Below are 15,013 nucleotides of genomic sequence, written 5' to 3'. Positions count from 1 at the left end.
ATTTTCATGGAAGTATCATGAAACTGATTCAGAATGATTCCTTTATTTTAATTTTTCTTAGCAAAACTCTTGTGTTATAAAGAAAATGCTAGTGGGATGGTGACAACTATACACCATTGTTACTGAGAAACAGATTTGCATAGACAAATATTGCATATGTCTGAAAAATTTTCCTGGAATATTACTAATTCTACTTTTAAAAAAATCTAAGGATACAATTTGAGACTTCATAATATCACTTACTAATGAATTGGCATCAAAACAATCTATTTTTAAATTAGTGGAGGCTCATAAAAATATAGTATTCAGTTATGCACTATATAAAAAAAGTTTCAGTCAATGACAGACAGAACATAATTACGATGGTGGTCCCATCTATAATAATAAAAGCAAAATATGCTAAATAGACCAGACATCCTTCTAGACGACCTTCTGGATGAAGCCAAGGCTGCGAAGGAAGCCTGGGTCCAGTTTGCCTGCTGGCAGCTTGAGGGAAGCCTGGTTCCCGGGTGCCTGCCCATGGCTGGAGGGAAGCCCAGGTCCCTGGTGCCAGAGGAAAGCCGCTGCCAGCAGCTGGGGGAAGGAAGGCCTACTCTTGCATAAATTCCGTGCATTGGGCCTCTAGTAAGATTACAAGGGAACTGAAAAATTCTAGACACCTTGTGATGTTATAACTATTATAGTGCAGTAAGGCACTGTTTTTCTCATGTGTTTGCAGTGATGCTGGTGTAAACAAATCTACTTTGCTGACAGAGGTATAAAATTACTGTACGGCATATTTTACTGTAACTTTTCTATGTTAAAATGTGCAAACACGTATCACTGTGTTACAATTGCCTGCAGTATTCAGTACAGTAACATACAGTATGGATTTGTAACTCAGGAGCAATAGACTATTCTGTATAGCTTAGATGTATAGTAGGCTGTTCCATCCTGGTTCATAGAAGTACACTCTTTGACATTCAGACAATGATCACTACGTAACGTTGCATTTCTCAGCATGTTTATCTGTTGCTAAGTGACACATAACTGTGTTGTGTTGTATTACCTCCCCCCGCCCCCATCCTCCTATAGTAGATGGCCGTGCAGCATGCACGGGGAAGTATTAATTCTCACCAGCACTTTTATAGATCAGGTCCATCCTAAGTCATATCTGTCAAAAAAACAGAGAGGTTTTTCGCAGAGATCCTGAAATTACCATTTCATTTGTGTTAGGCAGTGAATAACTATTAAGAGAAACAAAAGAGACCATGCTTTACATGTCAGTCTTTGGTATTTGGAGGTTCTTCTGTGTTTGTATTTTCTAGAGAGTAGAGAGTCTCAGAGGAGTGCAATATTGCCATAGATAAGAGTTTTAATAATCAGTGAATAATGTAAGTATATGCACTAGAAAACAGAGAAGGTAAATAAGAGGCATTCACTTAGTCAATATCCTATATAATAAAAGGTTAATATGCAAATTGTCCTCTTGACAGGGAGTTGGACCAGGAATGTGACCAGGTGGGCAGGGCCAGCTGGCCAACTTCCCATGTCCCATCCCCCTGGCCAGCCTGGCCTGATCTGCCTCAATTGGGGCAGGATGGCTGGACCCCACCTGTGCATGAATTCATGCACTAGGCCTCTAGTATGAAATATATTTTATGATTCTTTACTTTTAGTAAAAGATGAGATAAGGCTGAGCTAAATTTGGCAGGATTATAGGATGGGAAATGCTATACATTATATTTCCTGGGATATGTAGTCTCAAGTAACATGTTTCAATGAGCAGTATATAGGGGGATATAATCCCAAATTAAAAACATAAATTTCTGGAGATGCACATAAAGAATGAAAGGAAAGCCCTAACTAGTTTGGCTCAGTGGATAGAGTGTCAACCTGCGGACTGAAGGGTCCCAGGTTTGATTACAGCCAAGGGCATGTACCTTGGTTGCAGGCATATCCCCAGTAGGGGGTGTGCAGGAGGCAGCTGATCGATGTTTCTCTCCCATCAAAGTTTCTAACCCTCTATCCCTCTCCCTTCCTCTCTGTAAAAAAATCAATAAAATATATTTACAAAAAAAAAAAAAAAAGGAATGAGAGGAAAATCTGTTTATTAAGGAAAGGCAGAAAAAACAAAGGGCTTCATTATCTGTGTTCAGGGTACTCATAAATATATTTTAGTTAAATGTATCCATTTCTCCATATTGAAATCTCTTATTTTCTTTGTGGCTTTTCCCCCCTATGGTATTTATCAACTTTTTATATAGGCTCTGACTAAATTATTGTATTTACCATACAATATATAGGCTAAAATACAAAGTCCAAGAAACAAATGTTTTGTGTTTTTGGTCACTAATATTTCTGAAATTCTGAGAAGGGTACCTAATACATAGAAAGCATTTACATTTAATACATAAAGTGATGGTCTCCATTAAAAAATTAAGATGCATTAAACTGAAAAATATGTTTATATATTTTTTAAAATTAGGTATTATGTGTAAGTGTTCTATCATAATTTTATTCAAAACATTTAATTACACTGATAAGCACTTTAATTAGTTTTTAAACATGTAATTTTTCTCTTTATATTCTACTAGTTCTTTTACAGTGTTAGTGCATTCTATTACTCAGCACAGATTGCAATTCTGGGCCTCAATTAAAAACAAAAAATTAACCTATACTGGTTAGTCACTCAATCAACCAGAACCTGGACTACATACTCACATCCATATTGAGCAAATAACTTGCTAAGCAATATGGAAATTGATGCATTAAATTAATGCACAGAGCTAAAAGAACCTAGAACGAAATGTGGTGGATAATGCAATTACTAAAATCCATCAATGGTTAGCAAATGTAAAATCTCATGCCTGTATTTGGTCATCACAACCTAAGTTATATTTTTCAGAAAGGAGTCTCATTAAGTATTTTTAATATACTTAAGAAGAGTCATTAGCCTTAAACACAAATACAGTTGGTAAGTTATTAAACAGAAAATAACTTTGAGAAGAATGAGGTTGAGAGCAGACAAAGCTATTACTTAGCCAGTGAACTACATAATCCATTGTTTGTTTGTTTTTTTCATATATTTAAAGAATGTCCAGGTACCCAATACTAAGAGAGGAAAGGCACAGGATCATTGATCATGTGGTATGAGAGTCTGCCTAGAAAAATAATATAGAATGCATTTTTTTAAAAAATCAGAAAATAATAATCCACTTAGAAATTTATTGATATCTTCCTTGATATAGTAACAATTTGCAGTTGCTGGCACAAGGTAGCTGCCAATAGATTTTTCCTGAATGAATTGGTACACTAATACTTAAGAGCATACAAAAATATTTTCTTTCCTTTTTTTGACAAATTAAATTAATCAGAATCGCAAATTTTCTATATGGTTTTTAACAACACTTTTAAATATATAATTCATACATGGTAACTATATCTTTAAATTTATAACATTTTAAACATTGTCTTGAGAAATTATTTTTATATTCTCCTTTGTGATTCACTATATTATGCTTTATATTCCAAATTTAGATAGATGAAAGATAAGTAAATAGATAGAATTACATATTTATGTTAACATTGCACTAACTATTGCTGTAAGATAGGTTGATAGCAAGTAAAAAGAAAAAAATAAACTAACAAATAATACTAGGTGTCAAATTATTTGTGAATTGTAAAGAAACAAATTCCAAGTTGGCACTCTTAAACGTACTAGAGAAAATGTGTATGTATTTTTTATTGTCCAATAAAATATAGTCACAAGATTTTTACAGCATTCCTTTTAATATCTTCCAGATATCTCAAAGTTACTGAATTGTTTTCTTAAATCTGATGAAAAATAAAAGTGTTTTCATGTAAATATAAGAGAAGTGGGTTTTTTAAAGTTAGATTTTTCTAGAAAAAATATTTTGTGTAAAAAAAACTATTCTCAATTAATACTTGCAAAGCAATTTAGTTGAAAATTATTTCTAATCAGCCCTGGAGAAAAGTTAATGCATTTTGAAAGCCCACACTAGAGATATATGAAGGTCCCAGAATGTATTAGTTATTAATTGTCTTACATTTTGGACTATAGGCTCATATTAAAAATAAAGATTAATTATGCATGTAGTAAAAACCTTCATTATAAACAGCAGTAATCATTTTATGATCTTATACTCATGTTTAAATTACAATTTTCTAATTTTTAAAAATAATGCACTTAAATTATTGTACAAACTAATACAGCCAACTTAAGTCCTCATTTTTATATAGGAAGCATGTTTTATTTAAAGAGGGAATAAATTCTATATGATTATTCCCAGTGATATTAAAAGTTATTAATATTATAAAACTCTGATAAACTATATGAATTTTCAGATGACTATGTCATTTGGTAATTCACATTGGTTTAATTTTGATGAAGATTTAACTATTCAATGAGTTATATTTAGTGGGCCAGAAAACATATGCATCATTTCAAATATAACTTTTTCTTTTAGGTACATTGAATTTTAGAGAACATGCAGCTTATATATGTTGCTATATTGCTAAATTAATTAAACAAGAAGCCCATTAGACTGAGGTGGTTGTAATGCCCTGATGACCTTTGTAAGCAAACCAAAATCTAAGCTTGGAACCAAATTCCTCAAGGTTATTAAATCTAAACCTAAGGAAAACCAGTCACCAACAGTCAAATACGATTTAATCTATAGGCAAGGATAAAGGACGGTCAGCTTGCTGCAGCCCAGCATGATCTGTAAGATGAGGAAAAGGCAGAGAAACAGAAAAGTCATACCTGACTCCAAAGTCCTGCTCAAGGGATGGTTTTTTGTTTCTCCTCACAGGCCCTTCATCCCCCGGGTAAAGGTACTAGCACAGTTTGGTGGGGACAGCTAAGAACTAAGGAAGGAAGTGGTTGGGTTGCTGTTTGAGAGACTCAAAGAATCTCTAGCCAGGGTAATTAGTGGAAGTCTTTACCTGTAGAAACCAGTCCATAAAGACCAACGACAGGTGTCTGTTTCTTCTAATGCACAGATACCAGCACAAAGCTACATGAACTGGATGACTTAGAAGACATTTCTGATAAATTCCTAGAAACATACAAACTATCAAAACTGAATAATGAAGAAACTGAAAATCTGAACGGAACTATAACAAATGAGAAGATTGAATCAGTTATCAAAACACTCTCAACAGAGGAAAGCCCAGGAAGATATTACTTTACTGGTGAATTCTCCCAAACATTTAATAAAGAATTAACACTAGTTAGTCCCTCTCAAACTGTCCCAAAAAAAATTAAAAAGGGGGGATACTTCCAAGCTCATTTCATTTTATGAAACCAGCATAACTCTAATACCAAAGCCAGACAAAGACATTACAAGAAATGAAAACTATACTCTAACATCCCTGGTGGATATAGATGCAAAAATCTTAAGCAAAATACTAGCAAACCAAATTCAACAGGATACTAAAAGAAATCATAAACTATGACAAAGGAAGATTCATCTCTGGCATGCAAATGAGATTCAACACATGCAAATCAGTTATGGTGCTATACCTCATTAATAAATTGAAAGCTTAAAATTACATAATAATTATCTTAATTGATGCAGAGAAGGGAAAGTTTAACATTATTTCATGATAAAAACTCTCAACAAACTGTGTATAGAGAAAACATAAATCAGCATAATAAAAGCCACATATGACAAACACACAGCTAATATCATACTCAATGGTAAAAAACCAAAAGCTTGTCTTCCAAGATCAGGAACAATCAGGATGCCCACTCTTGCCATTCCTACTTACCAAGTTAGTGGAAGTCAGAGCCAGGACAGTTAAGCAAGAAAAAGTAATAAAAGTAATCCAAATGGAAAATAAATAAGTAAAATTCTCTCTGTTTGTAGATGGCATAATCATATATGTAAAAATTCCTACATCCTCCACACATTTACACTCTCAAACAAGCAAGCAAACAAATAATTACAACTAATAAACTGATTCAGTCAAGTTGCTAGATACACAATCAACATACAAAAAGCAGCTGCATTTCTATCCAATAATAGTAAACTATCCAGTAATGAAATTAAGAAAACAATCCAATTTATAATAACACCAAAAAGAACAGAATACTTAGAAATAAACTTAACCAAAGAGGTGAAATATCTGTACTCTGAAAACTATAAAACATTGAAATCGGGGTATGTGGCTGGGAAGAGATCAACTAAAGAACTTGTATGCATATATGCATAACCCCTGGGCACAGACAATAAGGAGGTGGAGACCTGGGGCAGGGACAGGTGGGCTAGAAGTGGTTAATGGGGGAACAAGGGGAATATATGTAATACTTTCAACAACAAATATTTTAAAAAATTGATGAAAGAAGATAAAACTAAAATAAAGGAAATAACTCCAGTGTTCATGGATTGGAAGACTTAATATTGTTAAGATGTCTGTATTATCCAAGGAGAGCTACAGATTAATGCAATACCCATCAAAACCTAATATCATTTTTGCAGAAATAGCAAAAATAATCCTATAATTCATTTGGAACCACAAAATACTCCAAATATATAACGTAATCTTGAGAAAGAATAACAAAGCTGGTGGGATTACACATCTTGATTTCAAAATACATTACAAAGCTATTCTAATTAAAATGGTATGATACTGTCATAAAAACAGATGTATAGATCAGTGGAAAGAATAGGGAGCCCAGAAATAGCTACATGCATAAAGTGAATTAATTTTTAATAATGTACTCTTGGTACATTATTAAAATGAGGAAAGGATAGTCTTTTTAACAATTGGAACATCGGATATCCACATGTAGAAGAAAGATATTGGACCTTTTTCTTACCCCACTCTCAGAAATTAATTCAAAATGGATTAAAGATTTACAGATGATGTTTAAGAGCATCCAAGTTAAAATGCATGTCATTTCTCAGTGCCATTTTTATTACTCCAGTGACACACCAAGTTTTTTTTATACAATTGATAATCAGAATATATTCAAAAAATACAATTGAGAAAGAAACAGCAACATTAGTCTGGAAATTTTAATCAAATTAAAGATTATGCCAAGAAAAATCCCAAAATTTTTGACATTCAAATTTGTGAAAATTTTTGAGAATACATGACATGAAGAACAAATATTCTCCTCTTCTTCTTCTTTTTTTGTTTTGTTAATTTTACACAAGGACATTTTTCCATTGATTTTTAGAGAGAGTGGAAGGGAGGGGGAGAGACAGAGAGAAGCATCGATGTGAGAGAGATACATTGATTGGTTGCTTCCTGCAAGCACCCCAATAGGGCTAGAGGAACCTGCAACAAAGGTACGTGCCCTTGACTGGAATCAAACCTGGGACCACAGGCCAACGCTCTTTCCAATGAGCCAAATATTCTTTATATGTGAGGAATAAGTGATACTTGGCTCTTAGAGTCACACCCTTCATTAGAAACCTAGGAATTCAATAGTATTAAACATTTGAAATAACATGTGTTTGTGAAATGTCAAACTTCATCAGGAAGGCAGGGGAGGTCTGGGGGAGAGGGATAAGAGGTCAACCAAAGGATATGCATATAAACATAACCAATGGACACAGTCACTAGGGGGGTGAGGGCATGTGCAGAAAGGTGGGGGAGGTCAATGGAGGAAAAAGGAGACATATGTATTACTATTTGTAATACTTTAAACAATAATAAATAATAAAATAAAATAAATAGAATAAAATATCAATTTTTAAATTGTTTATTTTTTTTAGAGAGAGAGGAAGGGAGAGGGAGTGAGAGAGAACCATCAATGTGACATTGATTGGCTGCCTCCTGCACACCCCCTACCTGGGATCAAGCCCACAACTTGGGCATGTGCAGAAATCAAATTTTTAAAAATGCAAATCATTTTGCCTTTACTAATCTTTGATGTCTTTTCTTTTTTAAAAAGATTTTTAATTATTTTTTAGAGAGGAAGAGAGAGGGAGAAAGAGAGAAACATTGATGTGAGAGCAAAACAGTTATCAGCTGCTTCCTGCACTCCCCCTACCAGGGATCAAGCCAGAAACCCAGGCATATGCTCTGACAGGGGATTGAACCAACAACCTTTCTGTGGCACATTGGTCCATGCCCAACCAACTGATGCACACCAGCCAGGGCAATAAATCTTTTCTTTTGTATACGTGGATCTACATGTACAATTATTATTACCAATATATATTTTCTTTTGTCAGTATCAAGGCCTTGTTATAGCCATGTTTATTCTACAAGTCATAGGGATGCTGAATAACAAAGATAAAAAGATATATGACATGTCAAAGTGTTTCTGTCAAAATAAAATATGTAAATTTTAAGTTTGCAAATACCTTGAGGAGAAAATAGTGCATGCCACAAAGAATATATAGATTGTATAAAGTATCATTGTAAAATCATAACAATACATGTAATAAAAATAACATTATAATAATTATTTATTAGTTATATATGTTAAAACTTTCAGAAAAGTTAAGTGATTTACCAAAGATTAAACATAAAGTAAGAGAGAGAGCCAAAGACTGAACCAAACTTTTGGGTTATTTTCCATGAAGGAAGGTGAAGGAATTAACCAAAGAACATATATGCATAACCCATAGACACAGACAATAGTGTGGTGATGGCCAGAGGGAAAGGGGTGCAGGGACTTAGTGGAGGTGGTCAAAAAGCAGGGGGGGGGGGAGAAGTGGGGACATCTGTAATAGTATGAACAATAAAAATAAAGTTAAAAAAGGAACATTGTATGATCCTGCATCTGTTTATTTTCTTAGTACACATTTTAAAAGGCAAACCACATTTATCTAAACCTCACATTTCAGGAAATGCAGAACAGGAAAAAAACAAACAAACAAATTTCATGGTACAATTTTCCATTCTGGGGATTTATTTTATGGGAGGAAATGGTCATTTCACTTTCTCAGATGCTATGCAGGAGATTTTAATGTAGTTTGGTATGACATGACATAATAAAAGGCAATTATGGTATAATATAAGTATAATAGTGTAGCTATTAATGTTTATTGAATGAATGATAATAATCACAATGAGATATGAGAAATATAAGTTACTCATAATTTATAAGGACTGCATTTCCCTAGTGCAAACTTCATCAGTTAATATGGTTGTAACTTACAAGTTTTCCTCTTTACTTTGGGCTATTTGTAGGCACTTCTTTTGCAGTGATTAAAGTGCTAGATTTTGGAGAATCCATTAAGGAGAAAGTGACTAATTATGAGCATTAACATTAAAGATTATAGGCAGGACAATGTGTTTCATTGTGAATGCAGAAAACTGCTGTGTTAAAGCTGTAATCTGTAATAAATGAATGTAACATGTAATAGATAACCAAAATATTCATATAAAGAAGAAATGCAAGTCATTATCTCTGAAAACAATAAAGAAATTAGATTGGAAACAGAGAAAGGAGACTTTTCATTATGCTCTGCAGTCTTGGATGGCTGCTAGAGAACAGACAGGAGCTAGCACAGCCTGCCTCTCATGTCTCATTCCCAATACACAGTCACCTGTTTGCTGCCTGCCCATGATGTGATGCCCTTCATCCTCTTCTTCCAATATCTGCCCAAATAAATTCTATTAATTATTTGGTGTGGAATTCAAAAGGTGTATTTTTTATAAGCTTCCATAAAATTCTACTTCACTACCACCGTAAAATACATGGATCACAATACTTTTATATACTCTACTGTAATCATTAAAATGTCTTTCTCATAAAACTATACTCAAGATTAGGAACTGTTATTGTAAATCAATGAATGTATTCTTAGAATCTAGCACAATCCTGGTACATCCTAGATATTCAGTAAAGATTTAGTAATTTAAAAATAACATTTGCCACATTTTATGACATGATATAAGATGAGGTTCTTATGTGTATACTAATACTACCCTATATTTGAGAGAATTAAAATGAAAACACTACTACTATAAATGATTTTAAAAAGTAGCTGAAATTTTTCAGTTTTGTGAATGTAGAACAAAGTAATTATTTCTAGAAATATGTGCAGTAGAATTAGAGCTAGAGAAAAATCACATGACCAATCACTGAAAGAGGTGGGTAAGGGCCATTGTTTGAAAGTAAAATAAATTTATTTCAAATGATCAAAAGACATGGGTTGCTCCAACCCAGCGGTTCTCAACCTGTGGGTCGCGACCCCTTTGGCGGTTGAACGACCCTTTCACAGGGGTCGCCTAAGACCATCCTGCATATCAGATATTTACATTACTATTCATAACAGTAGCAACATTACAGTTATGAAGTAGCAACGAAAATAATTTTATGGTTGGGTCACAACATGAGGGACTGTATTTAAAGGGCCAGACATCCCAAGAAGCCAGAAACACCAATCAGAAAGGATATATGCAACCCTATGTTCATAGCAGCACAATTCACCATAGCTAAGATTTGGAAACAACCTAAGTGCCCATCAGCAGATGAGTGGATTAAAAAACTGTGGTACATCTATACAATGGAATATTATGCTGTGGTAAAAAAGAAGGAATTATTGCCATTTGCAACAGCATGGATGGAACTGCAGAGCATTATGCTAAGTGAAATAAGCCAGTCAGAGAAAGATAAACACCACATGATCTCACTCATTTGTGGAATATAGAGAACAACATAGACTGATGAACAGGGACAGATCCAAAGACAGAGAAACAACGATCAGACTATCAATCCTCAGAGGGAAACTAGGGGTGGGAGGGGGTAAGGGGGAGAGATCAACCAAAGGACTTGTATGCATGCATATAAGCCAAACCAATGGACACGGACAACAGGGGGATGAGAGCATGTGTGTGTGGTGGTGGGGGGGGGGGGGTTGGGGGTTAATGGGAAATGAGGACACATTTGTAATACCTTAACCAATAAAGAAATTAAAAAATAATAAAAATAAATAAAATAAAGGGCCAGAAGTTTGAGAACCACTGCGTGAACCGGTTTGGCTCAGTGTATAGAGCGTCGGCCTGTGGACTGAAGGGTCCAGGTTTGATTCCAGTCAAGGGCATGTACCTTGGTTGCGAGCACATCCCAGGAGGAGGTGTGCAGGAGGCAGCTGATCGATGTTTCTCTCTCATCGATGTCTCTAACTCTCTATCCTTCTCCCTTCCTCTCTGTAAAAAATCAATAAAATATATTTTAAAAAAAGATATGGGTTATGCTTATATGTATGTATACATGTCCTTCGGTTGATCTCTTACCTACCCCCTACCCTCCCCCAATGGACACAAGACATTGGGGGGAGGAGAGAGGACATCTGCGGGCGGGGGTAGGGGAGGCCGGGTGAAGGTCAATGGGAATTAAAAAGGAGACATATGTACTACTATTTATAATATTTTAAACAATAAAATAAAATTTTCAAAAAGAAATGGGTTAACTCATTGAAGGTAGTTTTATGTAAGAACACCCATAGCAACTGTGTTGAGAATATAATTCCTGGGACAAGGATACAAGCATGGAGAAACACTAGAGGTTAAGTAATACAGTGAGAAAATAACTTGCTAGAAGTAAAGATAATAATGGGTCACATTTTGTACGTGTTTTGAAAGTAGAGCCAACAGGATATCCTGACAAATGCAATATAAAATGTAAGAGAGAAAAATAAAATAAAATGGCTGCTTATGACTTTGGGGATTTTAGCCCAATTAACTGTAAGCATGAATTTGCTATGAAGTTAGATGTGTAAGAATGTGAAATGAGCAATTCTCGAAGGTGTGGAGCACTGATGATATTACATGATGAGTAGATATGATAGTGGGCATTTCTTAGAATCTTCTACTTAATTTTCATGGGGAAGTAAGAAACCAAATTGTTGCCTGAGAATAGAACAGAGGGGGAAGTGATGAAAGTTTGGAGAAACGAGTATGAAATAGCTTTCAAGCAGAGTAGAGAAGCAAATGGAGAAATGCATTATGGTGACTTGGCATCGCTCAGTGTTCACTTGAGGTTCACAATAATGCAATTCAAGTGAACACAGAGGGTGCGTGAGTGTTTTTTCTTTGTTCACATATGGGCTGCATTAAGAGTAGCCTAAGATTGGATGTAACTAAAGTTGTGATTTTGCCAAGCAGGTATGATCAAGTGAGAAGGGATACGATGGTGTTTAGGAGGGAATTATAAATAATGACCAGTTATATACACAGGGTAGGAAAGAAAGGTTATCAAGAAGGGGAGAGACAGTGAAACTGTAATGTTCAAGGCATCAAAGTCCTATGTGTCAAATATTTTATTGGTGTTGAGAAGATGTAACAGTTTAATATACAACAATTTTAAATCTATACATCTATGCTAATTCTTGAAAATGACTACCCTTCATAAGAACTTTTCAGAAATACATTAATAGTGAAATTAATAGTATATTTTTATTGGTCCCTTTTGTAACTGTACTTGTGACTCTACCTGTTTGCATACACATTTGATGAAGGGGAGGTGTGAAGAAGAAGGGATTGGGCATATCGATCTCCACCTTCCTGAGACTTCATAAAGACACCTGCAACACTTAGGTAAAGAATCAATTCTCTCTCTTTTTTGTTTAAATATATTTTTATTGATTTCAGAGTGGAAAGGAGAGGGAGAGGGAAAGATAGAAACATCAATGATGAGAGAGAATCATTGATCGGCTGCCTCCTGGATGCCCCCTACTGGGGATCGAGCCTGCAACCCGGGTATGTGCCCTTGACTGGAATCAAACCTGGGACCTTTCAGTCCACAGGCCTATGCTCTATCCATCGAGCCAATCCAGCTAGGGCCAGCTCTCTATTTTAAGAGAGATAGTTTGTTTAGTAAACAAAATAAAATATTTTATTTAAAAACACAAAAGTATTAGGCTTGCATAGGCAAAAGAAAAGGAGTACTATTTTTCTATTTTTCATTCATTTGTAACAGAGAAGATAAACAATATCATATGGAAGACAGAACTTTTAAGTTAAACATCCTCCGTTTTGTAGAATGACAGCTACAGCAGCTCCATGCACCGTATCCTGGCATGACAATCCTTAGAGGAGGAAGAGAAACAGCCTTTCCCCATCTACCCTCTCACAAGTGCTGTAACTTTCCCCCAGAATCTTTCCAGATGCCTTCTTGTATCTAAATGCTTATGCCTGAGTCAATCATCGGCAAAGACATTTAGAATGTCCTTAGACTAGTGGTGAGATTTGGAAGGTGAGTGTGCCCTTGAGGGGACAGTTGACAATATCTGAAGTCATTTTTCAGTTATCACAGTTAGGACAGCCCCGCTGGCATCTAGTGAGTAATGGCCAGGGATAGTGCTAAACAACTGACATGCACAGGACAGCTCCCCACCCCACCCACAACAAAGAATTATACATCCCACAGTGTCAAGAGTGCTAGGGTTGAGAAACCCTTAGAATAATGGAGTAACCCTGAGAGTCTTAGAGCAATCAGATCCATCCCTCCAGATAGGGTTGACATCAGCTTCTAGCGAAGCATGTGGGTGAGTGAGGGAAGAATCGATACATAAAGAAAACAAAGTGAGGTAAGTAAGTAACAATGCCACTACCCTCACCTACTAGGCACACCTTTACAGTCTCATATTTACCTTCCTGCATACATAAGGCTTTCTACCTTTAGGGATCTGATTAAACACATCATAACGGCTGACCTCATGATATTTTGGTTATGACCAGCTGATTACTTGATGGATATAACATAAAATGATATTCAAATACATTTAGAAAACAAGGAAAAATATAGTGTTTTCTTCCAAATAAAGTATTGGCAATTGGATTAAATATATATATATTATTTCATAGCACAGCAATACTTTAAAATAGAAAACTCTGTGTGGAGATGTGTGTGCATGTACCAGTATGAATTTGAAATGAAATAATTATTTTCTACAAAGAGCCTGGGGTGTGTACTTTTTGAGGAGAGGAACTATTCTTATTTTTAAACCACCCACCACTCTTCACAGATTTTTCTGTGCTTTTCATGTAAGATATTAAATAATTAATTTCAGATAAAGATTTGAACTATCTTTTTTAAAAGGAGATATTCATTCCCTTTTAAATAATTTACAATAGTGATATTGTAATACATATAAATTAAGACTACATATTCCATTAATACACTTATGATACAGAATGATGTTTATCATGTGAAGTCAAAGTACATTTTCTAGAGTTGAGACTATTTTTTTGTTTCATTCTAGCTTTCTTCTAGCTTTCATTAGAGATTAAATAAAACTTTGGAATTCCAAAGCCAGAAGAACAGTTTAATTAATACTGAAGAGAAAACTTAGCTCAAGGAGAGTAGGTAATTTTTTTTTTCTAAATCCCAAGTTAGACTAATTGAGACAAAACTATAATCTCAGAGCTGTTATATCATGGCCTGCTGCTCAAATTTGCTAGTTTTCTCTTTGGAATACAAGTTAGGCTGTAGGAAAATAAGAGCTGGGGAGAAAGAAATTTGCACATTTACATTTGAGATTCCTTGAAGATGAATAGGCACAGAGGAATACTCTTAGTCTTTAATGATGCTAGTGATAGGTTTTTCAGAACTAACAAAACGATAATAAATTACATGCAATATTTCCTATAGAGTCAACTAGCAAATTTAGCAATCATACCTCCCCAGATTACGGTTAAGATATGAAATTATTATTTTTACATGACAGGTAAATAACCAGTTTCCTTTAATTAGACTAGATTAGAGAAGTAAAATGCTTTTGAAAACAGCAGTGGAATAGAATGGTATCTTTCATCAAGAGCAAAATGATGTTAATGTCTTCTGCTGTCTAGTTATCATGATAAATAGGTTGTGGTACATGCACACTTTAATTATTAACACTGAAATCTGCTGAAATTGAAGTATTGCTGTTAGTAAGAGCTATTACTGCTGAAATGACCCATTTAATAGTGACCCATGGTATCAAAATATGGATTTAAATTGGTAATTAATAACAGTCCATTTCTGAAAATGTTAACACAGGAGTTCAATAAAAATGCTAAGTAGGTCTGAAATACCACAGACAGTATATTGACATAT

This window comes from Myotis yumanensis, unplaced genomic scaffold, assembly GCF_028538775.1.
Source record: "Myotis yumanensis isolate MYYU_CA2020_CCGP unplaced genomic scaffold, mMyoYum1.0.hap1 SCAF_3, whole genome shotgun sequence".
NCBI classification, from domain to species: Eukaryota; Metazoa; Chordata; class Mammalia; order Chiroptera; family Vespertilionidae; genus Myotis; species Myotis yumanensis.
The sequence above is the reverse complement of the archived record's forward strand: the minus strand, read 5'-3'. Positions refer to the sequence as shown.